The 24,545-nt window shown below is 37.6% G+C and overlaps 1 long non-coding RNA gene across 1 annotated transcript in view; it reads right to left on the bottom strand.

Moving 5' to 3' along the window:
* Positions 1 to 892: 892 nt before the first annotated feature.
* LOC149123544 (uncharacterized) overlaps positions 893 to 24,545 on the bottom strand; it is a 240,457-nt gene continuing 216,804 nt past the window's right edge. Inside the window, exon 4 of the long non-coding RNA XR_016217152.1 lies at positions 893 to 1,204. This is a non-coding gene — a long non-coding RNA (uncharacterized LOC149123544). The remainder of the gene's footprint in view (positions 1,205 to 24,545) is intronic.

The raw sequence follows: 24,545 nt of genomic DNA, 5'->3' as shown, positions 1-24,545 counted from the left end.
ACTTTATCATTAAAAATCAGCTGTAGATGAACAACTCTCATTATTTTGTTTTTAAAAACACAAGAGGAAAAATAAAACTGAGGTAGAGATGTCTCCATCTTAAAATGTTCATTTTAGAATATTCTATATGTTCTTAAGTCCTAACCATGTCATACAAATGGATCTTTTGCCACCACTACCTTCATCTTAGTAAAACTTGGTTTTTGAGAGGTGGTTTTCTAAAATATATATGGATAGATTTCTTGAATATTTGGAAGGTATTCATACATGGATATATAGGTATCACTGGAGGCACTGAATATGCACTGTGAACCTGACTTTCTCATCCTCTGCCAGAAAAAAATCTTCTGTTTTCACAGCATTCATATGATCAGCTTAGACTCCTGGATTATTTTTTACTATGCCATATTTGTATAGCTTAATAGTAGGAGTAAAGAAATATTCACATAGCCAAGAGTTCCGTAGGGTGTACACAAGAGAAAGATGGGAAAACTTGGAGGACACAGTAGAACAGTGTTTCTATCTTCATACTATTTGTTGAACTCTTTACTCAGTGTAGGGTTAATCTTATGAGTATAAAGTAAACTGAAAATAGATCTTTGTAAAAATTAAAAGTGGGAATAGGAGAGGAAGGAGGAAGAAGTGTTGGAGTGTGGGCAGGAAGGAGGACAGGGTGGGTACTATCACTATGTTCCTAAATATGTACATATGAAATACATGAAATTTGTATACCTTAAATAAAATTAAAAAGAAAAAAAGAAGAATTCTGACTACCATACCTCATAGAGAAAACTAAATGTATTTATCCATTTTCTGTTACTATAACAAAATGCCTGAGGCTGGGTACTATATAAAAATCATATTTCTTTAATTCACAGTTTCGGAGGTTCCAGGGCATGGTTCACTCCCCCAAATGGCTGCAACAGCCGGAGCTGCTCCAATCCAAAGCCAGGAGCCAGGAGTTTCTTCCAGGTCTCCCACAAGGTTGGCAGGGACCCAAGGACTTGGGCATTTTCCTATGAAGATGCCTGTGTACATGTAAAGGCCTGTATATTTTAAAAATTTTTCTTTGGATATCTTTTCTGCTATTGAATCATGTTATTCAATCTTAGTTCTCACACGTAACTGGGGATCTTAAGAGGGTAGAAATAAAATTTTTCCTTCTTTATAATTTCATGATGATAGCACCACACATTGCGCCCACCTACACAGAGAAAAAAAAACATTAAAAATGTGAAGTCATTGGAGTGTTCTTGCATTACAAATGGGGATATAAAATAGTAAAATCATTTGAAGAGGATTAGAAGTACATACACACACACACATACCTACCTTATACTTATATAGTTATGCAACAGTCCTCTCTCTGCTCACATATCCAAAGCAAAGCAAACACATCCTGATACACACAAATACACTTGAGTATTCATTGTAGCTTTACTCATTGCAGCCAAAAACTCAAAATTCAGATAGGTAGGTATATAGTTCCCTGTTGCCACAATAAATGCTATGGGTTGGAAGCAGTACCCATATTTTAGTTTATTCTTCTATAGGTAAGAAGTCCACAGACACTCAACTAAACTTTCTGCTTAAAACCCTCACAAGGCTAAAATGAGGGACACAGAATAGACTCTGATCTGAAGGCTTTGGGGAAAAATCTACTTCCAGGCTCATTCAGATTATGGGGAAAAATCAGTTTGCTGTAGTTGTAGGATAGAAACTTTCTCCACCTTACTAGCTATTCACTTGGGTCATTGTCTGCACCTAAAGACAACCCTTGTTCATAGTGTGTGTGCATTCCATTTTCGAAGATATCAATGCTAAGTAAAAATCCTGTGTTTTAAGTCTCTGACTTCTGTGGACCAGAAAGGTACAGTGATAGAGAGAGAAAGAACAGAGGAAGACAGGTTCATTGGTTCATTCACCCTCTCTCCAAATGGCTGCAATGGCCAGGAATGCTCATCCAGGTCAAAGGCAGGAGCATGGAATTTCATCTGGGTCTCCACATGGGTGGTGGAGGCCCAGGTTCTTGGGGACATCTGCTGATTTCCTCAGTTAATAAGAGGGAGCTGGATTAGAAGCAGAACAATCATGGGATGCCAGCATTACAAGTGGTGGCCCCAAATACCCTCTTCTTTAAAGGGTCCACCTGGAATAATCTCCATTTGCCATATAATGTAACATAGTTACAAGAGTGGCATGTCATCATATGCACAATTTTCTCTTACACTCAAACTAGAAGATTTTATAACTTCAAAGTCTATGTGAGACCATTCTTAAAATTGTAGTTATCACAATGGAGAGAACCAATGATAGACCCATACCAGCAATAGAAAGACTATGATTAATCCACAAAAAGACACCCAATAAGAAAACAGACAAAATAAGAGGTATAAATTATACAATTTGGGAATGGCGTTGTGGCAAAGCAGACAAAGGCACCATCTATAGTGCCGGAATCCCATATGGGGACCAGTTCGAGTCCCAGCTGCTCCACTTCTGATCCAGCTCCTTGCTAACATGGCTAGGAAAGCAGCAGCATATGGCCCAAGTGCTTGGGCCCCTGTACCCAAATGAGAGACATGGAAGAGCTCCTGGCTCCTGGCTTCAAATGGGCCCAGCTCTGGCCATGTGGCCACCTGGGGAGTTAACCAGTGGATGGACGATCTCTATCTCTCTGCCTCTACGTCTCCTTCTGTAACTCTGACTTTCCAATAAATAAATAAATCTTTTTTAAAAAAACTGTATGACTCGCTTTATATGGAATTCTACAAATGGCAGATCTAAGCATAGTAATAGAGTATCATTGCTGCTTGGGGATGGAGACAGAGGAGATTGACTGAAACAGTGCAGGGCACAGGTTTTGGGATGAGGGGAATGTCCTTTATGTTGACAACAATGGTAGCCGATACATTTCTTTATTACACATGAACATTTATTCATATTTCTATTTATTTTTATATAAATTATGGTCTGTAATGTGGTAAGCAAAGGAATGATCCGCAAAAATATCTACAACTTATTCCTTGGAACCTCCAGACAAGGCAAAAGTACATTTGCATATGTGAACAAGGAAGCAGAGGACACAGAGAGGTTAAGCCTGCAAAGTTTGGCCCAGTATAGTCATGAGTCAGAGAAGGAGTGAGGATAAAACAGAGCAGCATGATGATGCCATGTAGGTTTGAACATAATAGCTCTGCAAACCTTTGTTCTGAAGAAGGTGGCAGTAACCAAGAGCCAAAGAATGGAGGCCTACTCCCAGACTCAGAAAAGGCAAGGGAGGAAATTCTCTTCTAGAGCCTCAAGAATACAGTACCACTCAGGGGCCAGCACTGTGGCATAGCAGGTAAAACCTCCATCTGCAGTGCCGGCATCTCATATGGGTGCTGGTTCAAGGCCCGGCTGCTCCGCTTCTGATCCAGGCTCTTTGCTATGGCCCGGGGAAGCAGTAGAAGATGGCCCAAGTCCTTGGGTCCCTGCCAACCTCGTGGGAGACCCTGAAGAAACTCTTGGCTCCTGGCTCCTGGCTTTAGACTGGAGCAGCTCTGGCCGTAGCAGCCACTTGGGGAGTGAACCAGCAGATGGAAGAATTTCTCTCCCTCCCCCCCCCCCTCTCCCTCTCTCTGCCTCTCTGTAATTCTGCCTTTCAAATAAATAAATAAATCTTAAAAAAAAAGAATACAGTACCACAGCACCTCACCAACATGGTCCAACAAACTGGATTTCTGCTCTCTGGAACTGTGAGACAATAAATTTGTGTTAAGCCACTGAGTGTTACAGTGGCAATACAAAACTAACACAGTGATTTCTCTACAACACCACATTCTTCTTTTATATTTGTGATACACACATTTCAGTTGCTGTGTATTTATCAGACATTTTAATATCTGACAATACAAATCCTCTTAACATATTTTCCATTAAAACTTTTATCTTGATGATTTATCTTTCTCTATTTTTAAAGATGAATTTTATGAACATTTTGCAAAGTCAACACTTACATTGCTATCTTAATTGTGAAGGCATTAACTGATCTAGAGAAAAAAGTCTATCTGTAATATTCAGTCTTCAATCCAGAAACACAGTATGCTTCTTCATTTAAATAAGCCCTCATTTATATTCATCAATGAAATTTAAAAGCTTAATTTTTCTTGATTTTTTTCATGATTTTGATGTAAATAGCAACTCTCTAGAAAAAACTATTATTCTTAAAATTTCACATTTTCTGTGTATTAAAATACTTAAGATTATAATAGAAAATGTACACTACTATTGATTTGTTTTTGTTTCAACTTTTATTTAATAAATATAAATTTCCAAAGTACAACTTTTGAATTATAGCAGCTTTTCCCCCTATAACCTCCCTCCCACCCACAACCATCCCATCTCCCACTCCCTCTCCCATCCCATTCTTCATCATGATTCATTTTCAATTATCTTTATATACAGAAGATCAACTTAGTATATACTAAGTAAAGATTTCAACAGTCTGTGCCCACAAAGCCACACAAAGTATAGAGTTATGTTTGAGTAGTAGTTTTACCATTAATTCTCAAAGTACAAACATTAAAGGCAGAGGTCCTACATGGGGAGCAGGTGCACAGTGACTCTCACTGTTGATTTAAAAATTGACACTCTTATTTATGATGTCAGTAATCACCCAAGGCTCTTGTCATGAGCTGCCAAGGCTATGGAAGCCTCTTGAGTTCACCAACTGTGATCTTATTTAGACAAGGTCATATTCAAATTGGAAGTTCTCTCCTCCCTTCAGAGAAAAGTACTGCCTTTTTTGATGGCCTGTTCTTTCTGCTGGGATCTCACTCACAGAGATGTTTCATTTAGGTCATTTTTTTTGGCAAAATGTCTTGGCTTTCCATGCCTGAGAAACTCTCATGGGCTTTTTAGCCGGAATCTAAATGCCTGAAGGGCTGATTCTGAGGCCAGAGTGTTGTTTAGGGCATTTGCCATTCTATGAGTCTGCTGCGTATCCTGCTTCCCATGTAGGATCATTCTCTCCTTTTTACTTCTATCAATTATTTGCAGATACTGGTCTTATTTATGTAATCCCTTTGACACTTAATCCTATCTTTTTGATCAATTATGAACTTAAACTGATCACTTTAACAAGCAAGATGGCATTGGTACATGCCACCTTGATGGGATTGAATTGGAATCCCCTGGCACATTTCTAGCTCTACCATTAGAGGTAAGTCCGAGTGACCATGTGCAGAACTGTACATTTCCTCCATCTCTTATTCACACTCTTATATTCAACAGCATCACTTTTCAGTTAAATTTAAACACCTAAGAATAATTGCATATTAATTAAAGAGTTCAACCAATGGTATTAAGTAGAACAAAAAAATACTCTAAGGAATAAAGTAGTAAGTTGTTCCTCGATAGTCAGGACAAGGGCTGATCAAGTCACTATTTCTCCTAGTGTCCATTTCACTTCAACAGGTTTCCTTTTTGGTGCTCAGTTAGTTGCCACCAATGAAGAACATATGATATTTGTCCCTATGGGACTGGCTTATTTCACTCAGCATGGTGTTTTCCAGATTCCTCCACCTTGTTGCAAATGACTGGATTTCATTTTTTTACTGCTGTATAGTTTTCTATAGAGTACATATTCCATAATTTCTTTATCCAGTTTCCTGTTGATGTGCATTTAGGTTGATTCCAGTTCTTAGTTATTGTGAATTGAGCTGCAAGAAACATTGAGGTGCAGACAGCTCTTTCATTTGCCAATTTAATTTACTCTGGGTAAATTCCAAGGAGTGAGATGGCAGGGTTGTATGGTAGGGCTATATTCAGATTTCTGAACAATCTCCAGACTGACTTCCATAATGCCTTTACCAGTTTGCACTTCCACCAAAAGTGGATTAGTGTCCCTTTTTCGCCACATCCTCATGAGCATCAGTTGTTAGTTGATTTCTGTATGTAAGCCATTCTAACTGGGGTGAGGTGAAACCTCATTGTGGTTGTGATTTGCATTTCCCTGATGGCTAGTGATCATGAACATTTTTTCATGTGCCTGTTGGCAATTTGGATTTCCGCTTTTGAAAAATGTCTATTGAGGCCCTTGGCCCATCTCTTAAGTGAGTTGTTTGTTTTGCTCTTGGGGAGTTTTTTGATTTCTTTGTAAATTTTTCATCATTCCTTTATCGGTTGCATAATTTGCTCCAGGAATTGGTTTTAGATCCTTGATCAAATATAAGCTGTCTGTAGATGTTTGGATTGATATCTGATGTTTCTATTCTGTTCCATCAGTCTATCTATCTGTTTCTGTATGATGCCATGCTGTTTTGATTATAACTGCCCTGTTGTATGTCCTGAAATTTGGTATTACGATGCCTCCAGCTTTGTTTTTGTTGTACAAGATTGCTTTAGCTATTCGAGGTCTCTAATGCCTCCATATGAATTTCAGCATCATTTTTTCAAGATTTGAGAAGAATGTCTTTGGTATTTGGATTGGTATCACATTGAATCTATAAATTGCTTTTGGGAGAATGGACATTTTGATGACGTTGATTCTTCCAATCCATGAGCATGGGAGATTTTTCCATTTTTAGGTATCTTCTTCTATTGCTTTCTTTAAGATTTTGTAATTCTCAATTTAGAGATCTTTGACATCCTTGGTTTCTTAAAAGGTATTTGCTTGTTTTTGTAGCTATTGTGAATGGGATTGATCTTAGAAGTTCTTCCTAAGCTGTGGCATTGCCTGTGTATACAAGGCTGTTGATTTTTGTGCATTGATTTTATATCCTGCTACTTTGCCAAACTCTTCTATGAGTTCCAATAGTCTCTTAGTAGAGTTCTTTGGGTCCCCTAAATAAAGAATCATATCATCTGCAAAGAAGGATAGATTGAGTTCATCCTTCCCAATTTGTATCCCTTTAATTTCTTTTTCTTGCCTAATAGCTCTGGCTAGAACCTCCAGAACTATATTGCATAGCAGTGGTGAGAGTGGGCATCCCTGTCTGGTACCAGATCTCAGTGGAAATGCTTCCAACTTTTCCCCATTCAACAGGATGCTGTCTGTGGGTTTTTCATAAATTGCTTTGATTGTATTGAGGAATGTTACTTCTATACCAAATTTGCTTAGAGTTTTCATCATGAGAGGGTGTTGTATTTTATCAAATGCTTTGTCTGCATCTATTGAGATAATCATATGGTTTTTCTTCTGCAGTTTGTTAATGTGGTGTATCACATTGATTGATTTGCAAACGTTGAACCATCCTTACATACCAGGGATAAATCCCACTTGGTCTGGGTGGATGATCTTTCTGATGTGTTGTTGCATTCTATTGGCGAGAATTTTATTGAGGATTTTTGCATCTATGTTCATCAGAGATATTGGTCTGTAATTCTCTTTCCCTGCTGCTTCTTTTTCAGGTTTAGGAATTAAGGTGATGCTGGATTCATAGAAAGAATTTGTGAGGATTCCCTCTTTTTTGATTGTTCTGAATAGTTTGAGAAGAATTGGAGTGTGTTCTTCTTTAAATGTCTGGTAGAATTCAGCAGTGAATCCATGCATTCCTGGGCTTTTCTTTGTTGGGAGGGCCTTTATTACTGTTTCAATTTCTGATTTGTTTATGTGTCTGTTTAGGTTTTCTATGCTTTCATGATTCAATTTAGGTAGTTGTATGTGTCCAGGAATCTATCCATTTCTGATAGATTTCCCTGTTTGCTGGCCTACAACTCTTTGTAGTAATTTCTGATGACTCTTTTTATTTCTATTGTGTCTGTTGTTACATTCCCTTTTTTATCTCTGATTTTATTGATTTGGGTCTTTTTTTTAGTTAGTTGGGCCAATGTGTGTCAGTTTTGCTTCTTTTTTCAAAAAACCAGCTCTTCATTTGGCTGATCTTTTGTAACATTTTTGGATTCAATTCTGTTGATTTCTACCCTAATTTTAATTATTTCTCTTCTCCTACTAGTTTTCGGTCTGGTTTTCTGCAGTTTTTCTAGATCTTTGAGATGCATTGATAGCTCATATATTTGGTGCCTTTCCAATTTCTTGATGTAGTCACCTATTGATATAAACTTTCCTCTTAACACTGCTTTTGCTGTATCCCATAAGTTTTAATATGTTGTGTTGTTATCCTCATTTGCTTCAAGAAAGTTTTTCATTTCTCTTTTGATTTCTTCTATGACCCAGTGTTCATTCAGGAGCATGTTGTTCAGTTTCCATGTGTTTGCATATGTTCTAGGGATTCCTGAGTTGCTAATTTCCAGCTTCATTCCACTGTGGTCTGAGAAGCTGCATGGTATGATTCTAATTCTTTTGAATTTGCTGAGACTTGCTTTATGGCCTAGTATTTGGTCAATCTTAGAGTAGGTTCCATGTACTGCTGAGAAGAATGAGTATTCTTTAACTGTTGGATTAAAAGTTCTGTAGATATCTGTTAGATCCATTTGGGCTATAGTGTTGATTAAATTTGCTGTTTCCTTGTTGATCTTCTGTCTGGTTGATCTCTCTGTTTCTGAGAGTGGAGTATTGAAGTCCCCCAATACTATCATATTGTAGTCTAAGTCTCCCTTTAAGTTCCTTATCATATCTTTTAAATAAACTGGTGCCCTGTAATTAGGTGCAAATATGTTTATAATAGTTACATCTTCCTGTTGAATTGATCCCTTAATCATTATATAGTGCCCCTCTTTGTCTCTTTTAATAGTTTTTACGTTAAAGTTTATTTTGTCTGATATTAAGATGGCTATGCCAGCTCTTTTTTGGTTTTGTTGGCATGGAATATCTTTTTCGAACCTTTCACTTTCAGTCTGCTTCTTTGTTGGAAAGATGTGTTTCTTGTAAGCAGCAAATAGATCGGTTTTGTTTTTTAATCCATTCAGCCAGTTTGTGTCTTTTAACAGGAGAGTTGAGGCCATTTACATTCAATGTGACTATTGTTAAGTACTGAATTTGCCCTGCCATTTTTCCAAAGATATTCCTAATATATTCTTTGAACTTCCTGTGATCCTTTACTGAGTGATTCTCTTCCTATATCTTCTTTTGAATTGATGGCCGTGTTTCCATGTTTCTATATGTAACACATCTTTAAGCATCTTTTGCAAGGCTGGACAAGTGGTGACAAATTCTTTCAATTTCTGTTTGCTATGAAGGTCTTTATTTCACCTTCATTCACAAATGAGAGCTTTGCAGGATATAGTATTTTGGGATGGCAGTTTTTTTTCTCTTAAGTATTTGGGCTATATCTCCATTCCCTCCTAGCCTTTAGGGTTTCTGATGAGAAGTCTGCTGTGAATCTGATTGGAGATCCTCTGAGTAGTCTGACATTTCTCTCCTGTAAATGTTTCGCTGTAGTTAGTTTGATTGCAACGCATCATGGTGAGGCTCTCTTTTGGTCATGTTTATTGGGGGTTCTATGTGCTTCCTGTACTTGGATGTCTCTTTCCTTCTCCAAGCCTAGGAAGTTTTCTGCTAGCATCTTACTAAAAAGGCCTTCTAATCCTTTCTCCCTCTCCATGCCTTCAGGAACTCCTAGAACCTGAATATTGTGTTTTTTAATAGTATCCTGTAGATTCCTCACAATTTTTTTTAGATTTCTAATTTCCTCTTCTTTTCTTTGGTTTGACTGTATACATTCCTGTGCTCTGTCTCCTAAGTCTGATATTCTCTCTTCTACCTCACTGATTCTGTTTTTAAGGCTCTCAAATGTGTTTTTCATTTGTTCTATTGAATTCTTCATTTCATTTTGGTTTCTCTTCAATACCTCAATTTCATGTTCTTCTAAATTCCTCATTTCATTTTGATTCCTCCTTAAGATTTCTTTTCACAAGAGGGATTTTCTGTCGTGTCCTATATGGATTTCTATAGTCCATGCATTTGTTTTTGATAACTTCTAAATGTTCTTATCATAATTTTTTTGAAATTCGTATCTTGCATTTCTTCTATCTCATTATCTTCATAATCTTGTATTGGAGTGTATTGGAGTATCTTGTATTGGAGTATTTTTATTCAGAAGGGAAATAATTCCGCTCAGCTGAGCCCTTCTCCTCGATGGCAATCAGTGCCTGAATGCTAGTCCCACTGGGTATAATATTTGTCTGCTCTGTCCCAGTGACCACACAAAGGATCGGTGCAGTCCTCAATGTAAGCTCAGATTCCCCTGCAATGTCTCACCGGGTAGCCAAGGCCCCCCGAATTTGTGGTGTCTCCCACTGAGACTACTCAAATCTCAGCCATTCCATGAATTCTCCCACACACCCTAAGTTTACTTTTTTTTTTCACAGTCCCGGTTCATAAGCTCCAAACATTCACTAGGTCTTAGTCTTCTGTTATATCTCCCTACCAGACTCATGTTTTTCTGCTTGTCTCTAGGCAGGCACAGCCCAGAACTGGTGCAGCTGTTATGTATGTCCAAAATGGCACCTGCTCTATTGTCTCGCTCGCCTTTGTAAGGTGAGTGGAGAGTCATGTCCATGCTGGTCCCTTTTATTTTTTTTTTCTCTCATCTAGTTAGGCTGGTGTACTTTTCCCTACAGTGCTTCAAGCCTCATTCCTTCTAGGCACTTCCTGCCACTTTCTGCCAGTGTCTCGGCTACTGCGGTTTCGCCTCACCTCCCTTTCCAGCACTGTATGGGAGACTCTCTCGGCAGCTGTGCTCCCAAGCTATGTGCACCTGTTACCTCCACGTAGGTCCACCATGTCCCTCTAATTCTGGAAGAGTTTTCTCTGCAGTTTTTTCACTAACTCTTCCCTGAGACTATAGTATCTCCACTTTTATTAAACTATCTTTTCCTGGAATATCAGTGAGCATCCTCCCTATTCCGCCATCTTGGAGCCACTCTGATTTGTTTTCTTTTACATAGTTCAAACATTTTATGACCTACTTTCCTATTATATATTATTCACAACTATACAAATATATAGTTTATATATGTATACTTATTATCTATTTATATATTTTTCTTATTTTTTAAAATCATGGTACACTCACTTATATCATGGTTATATCATTCTTTATATTTTGCAATGGCCATGGCTGGCCCAGCCTGAAGTCAAGAAACTGGAACTCCATCCAAGTCTCCCCCATGGATTCAGGGACACAAGTTCTTGGGGCATCGTTCACTGCTCTTGCAGGCATATTAGTAGAGAGCTGGATCAGAACTGGTGCAGCCAAGACTCAAACCAGTGCTTATGTGGGATGCAGGAATTGCAGAAAGCAACTTAAGCCACTGTGCCACAATGCCAGCCAGGTTGCACCATTTTGTATTTTTTCAGTTCATTCACTCTAACTATTTTGCTATTACAAATCACTGTTATGGGTATTTCTGTATTTTTCAAATATATTCGTATTACTCTTAAGTAGTAAGGTTTTGTATTATTTTAAATTTTAATAGAAACTGTCCAAATCACTTCTAAATTATCTTTTCCCTTTGACATAATATTTAATACATCAGGGGCAAGCATTATGGTTCAGTGTGTTAAACCTTCACTTGGAACAACCATGTCCCACATTGGAGTGCCTGGTTTCAGTCTTGACTACTCACCTTTCAATGTAGCTTCCTGCTAATGTACCTGGTAGGCAGCAGATGACAACTTGGTTATTTGAGTTGCTGCCACCCATGCAGGAGACCAGAAAGGAGTTCCTGGGCCCCAGCTTCAGCATTGCCCAGCCAGGACTGCTCCATCCTTTTGCCTAGGCTTTCTGTCTCACTCTCGGTCTCATTCTGGTTCTTTCTTTCTCTCTCTCTCTCCCTATCCTTTTCTTGGGACCTGAGGGATTTATTAGTAAGCTCTTTTTTTAAAAAAAAGATTTTATTTATTTATTTGAGAGGTAGAGTTACAGACAGTGAGATGGAGAGACAGAGAGAAAGGTCTTCCGTCCATTGGTTCACTCTCCAAATGGCCGCAAGGCTTGGAGCTGTGTCGATCTGAAGCTAGGAGCCAGGTGCCCCCTCCTGGTCTCCCATGTGGGTGCAGGGGCCCAAAGACTTGGGCCATCCTGCACTGCTTTCCCATGCCATAGAACAGAGCTGGATTGGAAGAGGAGTAGCCGGGACTAGAACCAGCACCCATATGGGATGTTGGCGCCACAGGCGGAGGATTAACCTACTGTGCCACAGTGCCGGCCCCTGGCTCTTTATTTTTTTAAACAGGTTCTGGTGTTTTGGATCAAATAAAGGGGTTCAAATTAAAAGGTATGATTCACTATAAATATCTGTTCATTACCTGTGACATGGAGTCTCTTTATATGCCTTTTCTGGGTTTCAATCAAATTGTTTTCTTCAAATTATTAAAATTGTTCAGATATCCTGGGTAAATTATTGCTTTTTGTACATGTTTGCAATGTTTTCACGTAAACACATTGGAGAGGGAAAGATGCAAGATAGTGAGATAAGGAAAAGAGGGAAAAAAAAGTAAAGATCTTACAAAGGAAAAGCCAGCCATAATCACATGGCTACCCTGTGAATGAGTTAGGATTTGAACTCATGAACGTCTGATTTCAAAGTCTATTCCCATAGTGGTCAATCAAAAAATATTTGTTAAATGACTGCACAATTGAATAATTCCCATTTCTACTACAGAACACTGGAGAAGGCAAGGGAATTATGAAAATAGGTGCGCAATGAGATGCAAGAGAATGCAGTGAAGAGGAATTCCAACCTTAAATGACACTAATGAGGAATAAATATCAGAAAAGGAAAAAGGAAATGCAGGTGCTTCTAAATATATTTACGTGTTCCAATATTGTGCCACCATACCAATCTCTTCCACAGGGTCTTTTTCATTGATCTCATTTTATAACTACAATTGAATAAGACTCTCACTGCTTTATTCAATTATCAGTAATAGATGTAGTTAAAACATAGTTATAAGGTTGTAAGTATTTCACATTTGTTTTAATTTTTGCTAAATATTAAGCTACCAATATACCACAGTTTTTAAAATAAATTCTATTATCCAACAGTAACTTCCTTAAATTAAAATATACTCAGAAATAGTATTACTGCACTTTATGTTTAATTTGGACAAAGTGTATATTTCCCGGAAAATCTGTGGAATAAATATCTGTGGAATAAATATCCAGGCTATAACTTTGAACATTTCTGAAGGTTGCACTGCAAGGTGGATCTACTGTAGAAAATGTCACCAGGAACATTTTTTATATACTTTTCCATTTTTAGCACTGCTAGCTTAATCTAATGATCCATATTTGCCATTCTTTATCCCTTATAATAGAACACATGGTATATCCCATCTTAAAGAATTTTAAGAGGCATCGAATTCTTCCAGCCCACAAAGGATTAGTTATAAAGTAAATAAAGCAACCTTTAAGACACAATACTTAAGTAATTCTAATTGGTACAATGAATGTATGTTAAGTAGCTGCTAAGATTCAGACACTGAACTAGGTAATTTGAACGCAACAACAAATTAAACTAAATCCTGTACAAAAGTCAATAGGAGACAAGCATGTCATATTATTATGAAGATAATGATTATAATAACTAATATAAATTTATAGTCATTTAATATATGGCTAAGCTTAATATAACTATGTAAAACATACAATAGTTAATAATAACTACTATTGGGAAGATTCTTTGTTTTAGACAATATGGTAATCACTGTAATATATTACCTAATAAGGGATTTTATCTTTTTAACTTGGTTTACTTATTACTTATTTATTTTTATTTTTTATTTTTTTGACAGGCAGAGTGGACAGTGAGAGAGAGAGACAGAGAGAAAGGTCTTCCTTTGCTGTTGGTTCACCCTCCAATGGCCGCCGCGGCCGGCGCACCGCGCTGATCCGATGACAGGAGCCAGGTACTTCTCCTGGTCTCCCATGGGGTGCAGGGCCCAAGGACTTGGGCCATCCTGCACTGCACTCCCTGGCCACAGCAGAGAGCTGGCCTGGAAGAGGGGCAACCGGGACAGAATCCGGCGCCCCGACCGGGACTAGAACCTGGTGTGCCGGTGCTGCAAGGCAGAGGATTAGCCTAGTGAGCCGCGGCACTGGCCTTATTACTTATTTTTAACTTATTTGAGAGGCAGAAAGACAAAGAGAGCTCCTATTCCACTGACTCACTGCCCAAATGCCAACTACATTCTGGGCCAGGCCAAAGCCAAAAACTGAAACTAAATCTAGATCTTCCAAGTAAGGGACAGGTACCCCATCACTTGAGCCATTCCTCTGCCTCCTGGGATCTGCTTTAGCAGGAAGCAAAATCATGCACAGAGCAGTCCCGACCCCAGGCCTCTGGTCTAGGATGCAGGCATCTTAGTTGGTATCTAATGGCTAAGCCAAAGTATCCGTCCCTTAATTCGGATGATTTTAAAAGGCAACAAATGTAATACACATTTTACTAATAATAGAAAAGAGACAGCCTAGTTGAAGCCCCTTGTTGGCATTGGTAGTTTAGGGCTTAAAAGTTTGGACTCCAGTCAGAATGTGTGGGGCCAAATTCTTACTCCATTACTACTTTATACTTTAGAAGCTCTATCTGCATAGTGGCGATAGGAAGAGCACAAGCCTGATAGGGTTAAAAATGAGAACTAAGTCAGTCAGTACTTGAAATGTGCTGTAAAAGGGTCTCCCACACAGACAGGGTGAAACAAATGCTACTGAAATCATTTAAAAAAAAGCAAGTAAAGGAATTGGGTTGAGGGGAAGAGGGCAAGAAGGGTTATCACTTCATAGAAAACAAAAGGGCTGTGAGAAGCATAACCTTTTCTTCCTAATACAGTCCAGGTAATTAAGATCAGCTGATGTACAGACAGAGCCAAAAATGGGTGAAGGAAGCACATATTGTCCAAGAAATTCACTGGGTATCCTAACATTACAAGATCAGCCTGTAATTAGACTGTGATTTTCCATTTGTACTTTTCCACTGTTCAGATGCAGAGAGAATTAGCACTGAGTTTGGTAGCAGAGAAACAGAAGGGGCCAGTTCTACTGTGTTAACGTTTTTGGTTGTTGTCTTCACTTTTTATTTTCAGGAAAACTGCCTGCAGTCCATTTACTGTGTGGGCTAATAATAAGCCACATGATCCACAATTCCTGATGCATCCTACTACTTCTTATGAACAAATAAAAACTCTCATCAATTGTTTCAGTTAAAACAACTGGGGCCTACATTGTGGTACAGCAGGTTATGTTGCCATGTGGGATGTCTACATTCCATATTATAGTGCCTGTTTGTATCCCAGAAGGCACTGCTTTCAATTCAGTTTCCTGATAATATGCCTCGGAAGTCTGTAGAAGGCACCTCAACACTTGGGTCCTTGCAACTCATGTGGGAGACCTGAATGGAGGTCCTGGCTCCTAGCTCTGGTCTGGCCCAGATTTGATTGTTGCAGCCATTTGGAGAGTGAACCATCCATCAGATAGAAGATTCTCTCTCTTTCTCTCTCCTTCTCTCTCTTTCCTTCTTTCTCTATGTCTGCCACTCTGCCTTTCAAATAAATATTAAAAATAAAAACTTAAGCCGGCGCCGCGGCTCAATAGGCTAATCCTCCGCCTTGTGGCGCCGGCACACCGGGTTCTAGTCCCAGTCGGGGCGCCAGATTCTGTCCCAGTTGCCCCTCTTCCAGGCCAGCTCTCTGCTGTGGCCAGGGAGTGCAGTGCAGGATGGCCCAAGTCCTTGGGCCCTGCACCCCATGGGAGACCAGGAGAAGCACCTGGCTCCTGCCATCGGATCAGCGCGGTGTGCTGGCCGCAGCGCGCCGGCCGCGGCGGCCATTGGAGGGTGAACCAACGGCAAAGGAAGACCTTTCTCTCTGTCTCTCTCTCTCACTGTCCACTCAGCCTGTAAAAATAAATAAATAAATAAATAAATAATAAAAAAATAAAAACTTAAAACAACTGACAAATAACTTTCATGATGCATAATGAAAGGGTAAAAACAAAACAGTGAATTATTTCAAAAACATGTTTTTTAAATGTGATTTATTTGTTTATTTGAAAGGCAGAGTTACAGAGAGAGGAGGAGAGACAGAGAAAATCTTCCTCTGATGGACGGTTCACTCTCCAAATGGCAGCAATGGCCAGGGCAAGGCCAGGCTGAAAGCAGAATCAGGGAGTTTCCTCTGGATATCCCACATGGGTTGCAGGGGCATAAGGGCTTGGGCTATTTTCTACTACTTTTCAGGCACATTGGCAGGGAGCTGCATCAGAAGTGGAGCAGCTGGGACTTGAAGCAACACCCATATGGGATGCCAGCACTGTGGGTGGTAGCTTAATTTGCTGCACCATAGTGCCAGGCCCAAAAGGTGTGGTATTGAAAATATCAGTGCAGTTTCAATTTTCTAGACAATTGACTCTATGGTGGCTATTTTATTTGAGTAAAGAGTTAAAGATAAGGAACGAAGAAAGTTAATTGCTTCATTTAATGAGTTTAATCTGTGTATATATATATTGAAATATTGTACTGTACCTCCACAAAAATATATAGGTATTACAAGTTAATAAAAAATTTTAAAAGCACCCAGAAAAAAAAAAGAGATTAACACATAGAAATGAATTAGGGTTTAGAACTAAATCTGACCTCAGACATTTACCTATATTTGCTCTTGGTAAAGCTGATTAACCTCTTGCTTTGTAATCTCATCTCTCTCTCTCTTTCTCTCTCTCTCTCTCTCTCTCACACACACACACACACTTTTATATATATATATATTAAGATATGTGTTTGTAGATATCAGATAAAATCCTATTTTGCATAGAAATAACAAAGAATAAAAATTTTTATATATGTGTGTATATGTATATACATACATATACATACATGATATTCAATTAAACTTGATTGAATATATGGAAATGAATTAATTATTCTACAGTGTTTTCTGATACTGTAATTTTGTACCTTGCTGTTATACCTAATCATGTTTTTGAATAGTGGAGCAGAAAAAGGAGTACTCTAATTATTGGAGTATGATAAACTAACACGTATTGGGCAATAATTTCTTGGTAAGACCTGATCAGTGTGTCTTTCTTGTAAACATCCATTCAACCTTCCAACCAGTCACAGAAAGGAAGGAGTACCACTAGTTCAAAGATGGAAATATTAAAAAGCAGAGAGATTAATAAACATTTCCAAGAACACAGTGTAAGTAAATGTCAAAGGGTGGATTTGAACCCAAGTGATTTTAGCTTCAAATCCCTATTCATTTCTCTGTACAATTCTCTATTGTGTTCATGTGAGTATGTGTGTGTGTATGTGGAGAGAGAGAGACAGACAGAAAGAGATAGAAACAGGGGAAAAAAGAGAAAAAGGAAAAGTCATTTTATGTATTAAATCACCAGCAAATAGAAACTCAAATTTTAAAACAGTATCAAAGAACAGTCAGCACTAAGTACATCAATCACTGATACAAAATTTTAAAAGCATCTAAATTCTTCATATCATTTTATATCTGACTCTGGGCCTTAGTGCAACAGGAATAAGTAAACCAGATAATCCATGGTGCCTAGCCTGTCTGGTTTTTCAAGCCTTCTATAATCCTGGCTTCACTGCCCGGATGATTCCTCATGTCTGCTAATCCTCACCCCATACTTTCAGCTTAAATCCTGCCTCTCTGTCGCAATCCTAAAAATGTAACAGATTTTCCTTGGATTCTGTTTCTTGAAACATTCCATCCCCCTATCCTGAAATGTCTTCCAATACTTTGTTTACCAAAGCCAATCTGCTTCAGAAAACAAGCTCATTTTGTCCATAAAAGTCATATGATTTTTTTCTAACACCAGTTTCTCAAATGTTGATCATGGTAAAATTTTTACTAACAGAGAAAAATGAGAAAAAAAATATTTCATAATGGTCTATGCACATAAAGGTCTGAGCAGAACTCTTCCAATTTTCCTGACTCTCTGTTATATTTGAGTTTCCAAATAAGTTTATATTTAAGGATTTTGGTGGCAAATCTAATTTCAAAAATCTGTTTGCTGTTCCCATAAACCATGACAGTATCTTGAAAGTTCCGTCATTGTAGCACTTAAACTACCTATACCAGAAGGTTTCTCACACCCAATAATAGAACAAAAATAATTTATTGGAACATGAGTCTTGATTTTGGTTTTGCAACATATGGTCATAAATTTATATCACACAATACAGCACTTAAAAATAGATGGAACTTGCATAATTTGCATAGATTATCTTACGTGCTTGCCAATATCTTCCAGCTCTTTTGCATTCTCTCCCTTATGTATTAAAACTGTATTGTTTAGAGTTCCTAGAGTTCCTCTACTATGGAACAAGCCCCTAGTAGTTTCTCGTTGATTAACTGAGTTGACTGTTCATTGGACTGGGCATAAAAACAGAATGAGATTTCTATTAGAGAAAAGTTCCATATAACTGATGATTTGATGAGCACCGAGTTAATAACAGCCATTCTGAAAATATCCAGCTCAAGTAACAGAACAGAAAAGATGGACTATCCTTTTCTGACTGACATTTTTCCTGGAGATTTATGCATGTTTGGTCACCTTCTATGAAGGATGAAAATGGTGTTTGTGCAAACAGAAGAACATGTTCCCATCTGTGCTATGAAGAGCTGACCCTTCAGTGATCTCCAGGCCTCATATAAAATTGATAAGATACTATGATACTGGTAAAGAATGACTCCTTGCTTTCAAGGCTACATCAGAAATCTTTCCTTCCCATATAAATACAGTAAAAAAATAAATAAATAAATAAATAAGAGTCCTGGAAATGACTATACAGGTGAAACCACAAGACCTTTGTTTATGAGAAAAAGGATCAAGTGTGCAGTCCTCTTGCCTTGCCCCGAGGACAAACATGTTTATGTGTTGAAAAGGGAGGAATCTTTTTCCTATTGAAAAATGTGCACTTTTGAACACATGTCCTTTTACATATCCCCTTAGGTTAGAGCTGCCTTTCCAGCTCAATTTAACTGTTTCTTCTCAACTGTTTCCTGTTCTTTATTTATATTTCAACAAGCCAAACAAGTTTGTGTTTTATATTATTCCGTATTCCATATTCCATAAATACCCTTATAGCTTCCCTACATCAACAGTAACTTTTTCCTAATAATCGTTTCCTAAATTTCTGATAAATTCTTCTCTGTATTTATAAAGGAAATTATGATGTCTTGAACTGAGACTAGGATCTCAAAGATAAGACTTCCCTGGGAGAAGTATTTTAAGAAAGCAGCTTATCAAGGATGATTCTATAGTGACTTAAGACCTACAGCAGTGTCTGTCATTTATTTACATTAGGAAAATGATGACTTGCATACAGAAAAGCTAAAACTGTGTTTATTAAATTTATGTTTCATGTAAACATTAAAATTTATATTGCTCCCTTGTGGGGTTTAATAAAGGCTTTATGTTTAATTCAACAAGGATATAAATTAAGTTGTGAACAGTATAAATAAATTAAATTGAGCAGTTCATTATTAAGATTTTAGACGAGACTGGGCATGTTCAAGGTGTTATAACCATGGCCAGAGACCATTATGGAGATTTCAACTACCTCTTTATTCCCTGGTTGAGAAACAATACTTTGCGAACTTTTGTCCTAAGAAGAGCAAAATCTTCCATGTCATTTCTGAAGTAGACAGAAGATTCACACCAAACAGTTATTCCCAGCAGACCCAAGAAAAGCAGGGTTTGTAAATTTAGAATACACAGTTAATTATAGGGTTCAGTCTTTAACTTGTACCCTAATTTTACCCAATTGATTTAAAAAGAAAGCCAATCATTCCACTAGCTTGGAAAGGGAGCTCCTCCTATCGAAATAAGAAGAAACAATGAATAATCAGATTTTCACAAATTTTAACCAGAGAGGTATCTGTAACAAACTGCAAAATTTTCACCACAAATTGAGGTAAACAAAAGTTGTGAGCTCCAAGAGGTTGTCCCATCTCTTGCAGGAGAGAAACTGCTTCAGAAAGTAGAAAAAGGAACTTTGGGATTTCTTCCTCATACAATGTTAAGAACAAATGTAAAATATAATAAATAAATTCAACTTTCTCAAAATCAAATCATTTATTTAACACATACTCTGCATACACATTGTCTAACAAAGCAAAATAGAAAATACTATTTGGAAAAACATCTTCCTTAGTAGTTAGATCCCTTTATTCTCTCCCTACAGATGAGAAGGTTGAATCGTAATTGCTCTTTTCCCCAGTGATATAATAACCAGAGTTGGTGTTTAAAAGAATTAAAGGAGATAAATATGGAAGGCAGGCATTTCATGTTTTTCCTTCCATTTTCTGTCATCTATAATTTCTGGGCTGTAGGATTTACACAAAAGTTCTCCTTGCTAAATATGATGGACAACCAATGATCACTGTAGAATAAAGATACCACCAACACATTTCCGTATTTATGAGATTGACAATCTTATTAATATATAGACATATTTCAGATATAGCTAAGATATTCATGCTACTACTCTGATTTGGCTAAGTCTATGATAAAGGAAATTTATTACTTATGATACAGAGCACATAAGTAGAGTTTTTTATAACAGAATTAATTTTATGAAAAAGGCTTAGAGAGAAATTCCCAATAGATTCAACATAAGTATTATGAAAATAAATAAGTTAAATAAAAATGTGTCCATGGAAATGCAGCTTACAACTAACTTACTAATGCTCCCTTGTAGAGTACAAGAGACATTATTTAATTTTATCATCACACGCACCCCAAGTATACCTCTGAGTTCTGGGTGCAAGAAATTTCATTTGAAAACTATTTTTAAAAGTCCAGGCAGAAACCTATTCCAATACATATTCTATGTCACTGGCCCAGAAGGGCGTTGACCTAATTTTAGAATACCTCAGCAATAGGAATTTTAAAAATGCCCCGCTAAGTACTTAGGAAAATCATACATTTTTCATATAAATTAAAAGCAAAATTTTCAAACTCAAAAAATTGAGTGAGCTCAGTGATACATGCAGTTGCTATGCATTTGCTTTGTTTTATAATTTCTGAGCACAACATCAACCAATATTCATACACTCATATATTTTACATGCTAACACTTAGAATTTAGTTTATTATGTCCCATAAAAGAAATGCTAGGGAGCAACATGTGGGTTGAGTCAATTAGGACCACCCATTTTATTCTTCCCATTTGTGAGAATACATCATCTCGTTAGAGTATACACAGTTTATTGCAAGGACGAAATATTGTATAATAAACAATCACAAGTAAATTATATTCTATTTCCACTGCTTGCAAATAGAGCAATGTGGATATCTCAGACTCACCAAATGAATCAAAGAGAGTGTTAGGGTAAAACAGAAGGCAACAGAATTTAGTGTTTATTTAAATTGTATAAGCCTCTATTTCAGGTCACAACAATATAGAGATCCCCTCATTTAAGACAGCACTTTATTCTGAGGAAATATTCAATAATACACAAGCACTAGGAATGTGTACTTCATTAATCACAGTGACATATGTACAGACATATACAAATAATAATATGTATCTTATGAAACATTATGGATGCAATTGCACTTGAAATTTAAATTACATATAAAATAGCGGACATCTGAACCACTAGAATTACTCTTGTCTGTCTGAAGTTGCAAGATGTACATTATCAATTGAGAAACTTGGTTTTCATTTTCACTGCATGTGGGAAACTAAGGTTGTTGAAAGATATATTTTCTATGGTTCCTGAGCATTTTATGATATCAAAACTCCAAGTGAATACTAACTTGGCCATACAAAATGTTCCTGTGGGTTTAGGACACATCAATGCAAGCACATTTTCAGCAAAATAATAAAAGTCAGAACAGAAGCTTCTTTATTCCCCTTTTATGTGACTTCTCTGCAGCATTTAAGAGTCAACTCTTGTTTCCTTTTTGCATTCATTCCTCTGTTGGCTTCTAGGATGCAATTTTACCTGGTTTCCCTCCTACTTCTCTGACTTTCTTATTCAATTATCTCTCCCTCTGCGTTATTTTTTGACATTGGAGCTCCCAGAACTCTTGATAGGCCTACTTCTCATCACTGTCTGCCATCACTCTATAGTTAATGTCATAAAATCCTCTGTATTTGAGGAATAGAATCAGCCAGAGCACCATTAAATATAAGCCTTTATTCAGAAAGCCAAGTCATGCATTTGGGAAGGACAAAATTTTTATAAATCTTCAGAAAGAGGAGTTATCTTAAGATAAGCTGTTTTTCAGGAACATTTTGTAAAATTCGTTCCCATTAAATAAAGGAATTTTTCTTCTAGGTTAAACATCACTGGTTTGTAAGATTTAGCCCTGAGATGCAGGGATGGTTCAACATATGCAAATCAATAAATGTGATACATTGTCGCTCCCCCTCTTCGTGGAGGAACGACACAGGACCCTGCGCTGTTCTTTTGTCTGCTCGGCCCTTCCCGGGTTTGCTGCTGGTTCTTCCCAGGTTGGCTACCGTCCCTTCCACCTCCGTGGAAGGGCGGTTCCCCCTGCCACTTTCCCCACTTCCGCGGGGGAGCGGCACACCACCGGCCGGCTCTCTCGGGGACTGCTCAGATGTTCCTTCAGATAGATGTTCCTGGTGCATGTTGTCTCTCTCCTCCTTTATAGTCCTCTTCCACCAATCCCAACTCTGCTACCCACACGCCGAGCATGCTGCTCTCCTCCAATCAGGAGCAGGATCAGCTCCTGGAGGTCATCACTCAAGTTGGCGAGAGGCAGCTGTGTAGAAGCTGTTTACTCCTCTCCCAGCGCCATATCGTGGGAGAGCAGATGCATAGAATAAGTCTTAATTCGAGTAACTTAGTCTAATCCGAGTTGCTCCCCACAATACATCACATTAACAAAACGAAGAATAAAAACCCTATGATTATCTCAATAGATGCATAGAAAGCATTTTATAAAATATAACATGTTTCATGATAAAAACCTTTAGCAAATTGGGTATAGAAGGGACAGTCAATAGTACAATAAAAGCAATTTGTGAAAAAAATAACATAACCAGCTAGAAGCATTTCCAATAAGATCCAGAACCAGACAAGGATGATTACTCTCACCATTCCTTCTCATAATTCTGGAAGCTTTAAGCAGATCCATTAGGCAATTAAAAGAAATGAAAGGGATACAAATGGAAAAGGAAAAAGTCAAATTATCCCTGTTTGCAGATGATGTAATCTTGAACATAGCTGAACCTAAAGACACCACCACTAAGACAATGTTGAAACTCAGAGTTTGGCAGAGTTGCAGGATATAAAATCAAGAACATTTGTATATACCAACATGATATGGATGAGAAAGAACGTCTAATTTCAGTCCCATTCACAACAGCTACAAAAAATTTAAATACCTTGGAATAAATTTAAACAAGGAGGTGAAAGTTATCCACAATGCAAATTACAGAACATTAAAGAAAGTAATGGAAGAAGGCACACACAAAAAAATGGAAAAATCTTCCCTGTGGATTGGAAGAATTAATATCACCAAAATGTCCATATTACCAAAAGCAGTTTACACATTCAGTGTTATCCCAGTCAAAATACTATGGACTGTCTTCTCACATCTAGAAGAAAAACCCTAAAATTAATATAGAAACATAAGAGACCCTTAATAGCTGAAACATCTTAACCAAGAAAAACAAAGCCATAGGCAGCAAAATACAATATTTTAGCCATACTACATGTCAGTTATAATCAAAACAGCCTGGTACTAGCACAAAAATAGACACCTAGAAAAATAGAAGAAATTAGAAACCCCAGAAATTAATCCACGTATCTACAACCAACTAATCTTTGACAAATAAGCTAAAATCACTCCCTGGAGAAATGACAGTCTCTGCAATAAAAATATGTTGGTAAACTTGGATCTTCTCATGCATAAGATGAAACACAACACCTACTTTACACCCTATACAAAATCAACTCACAACAGTTGAAGAATATAAATCTAAGCCCTAAAACCACCAAATTGCTGGAAAAAAAAAACACAGGGGAAATACTGCAAGATATTGATATTGGCAACGACTTCTTGAACAAGATGCCAGAAGCAAAGGCAACAAAAGCAAAAATAAACAAATGGGATTGCACCAAGCTACGAAGCTTCTGCACAGCACAGGAAACATTCAACAAAGTGAAGAGGCAACTGACAGAATAGGGAGAAAATATTTGCAAACTATACATCTGATAAAGGATTAATATCCAGAATACATAAAGAGCTCAAGAAACTCAGCAACAACAAAACAAACAATCCAGTTAAGAAATAGGATAAGAATATGAAAAGGCATTTTTCAAAGGATGAAAACAAATGGCCAATAGACACATGAAAAGATACTCATAATTACTAGCCACAAGGGAATGGAAATAAAAACCACCATGACGTGTTACCTCACTCCATTTAGAAAGGCTATCGTCCATAAATCAATAAATAGCAAACACTGGCAAGGATGTTGAGAATAAAAATACCCTAATACACTATTGGTTGGAACACAAACTAGCACAGCCATTCTGGAAGACAGTGTGGAGATTCCTCAGAAATCATAAAATAGGCCTACCTTAATGCAGCCATTAACCCTTGGGAATTTACCTAAAGGGAGTGAAATCAGCATATGAAAGAGTTATCTGTATC

The sequence above is a fragment of the Oryctolagus cuniculus genome, chromosome 11, assembly GCF_051225735.1.
Source record: "Oryctolagus cuniculus isolate XC-2025 breed Fujian yellow rabbit chromosome 11, ASM5122573v1, whole genome shotgun sequence".
Lineage (NCBI taxonomy): Eukaryota > Metazoa > Chordata > Mammalia > Lagomorpha > Leporidae > Oryctolagus > Oryctolagus cuniculus.
Note: the sequence above shows the minus strand (reverse complement) of the source record. Positions and strands in the feature narration are given on the sequence as shown.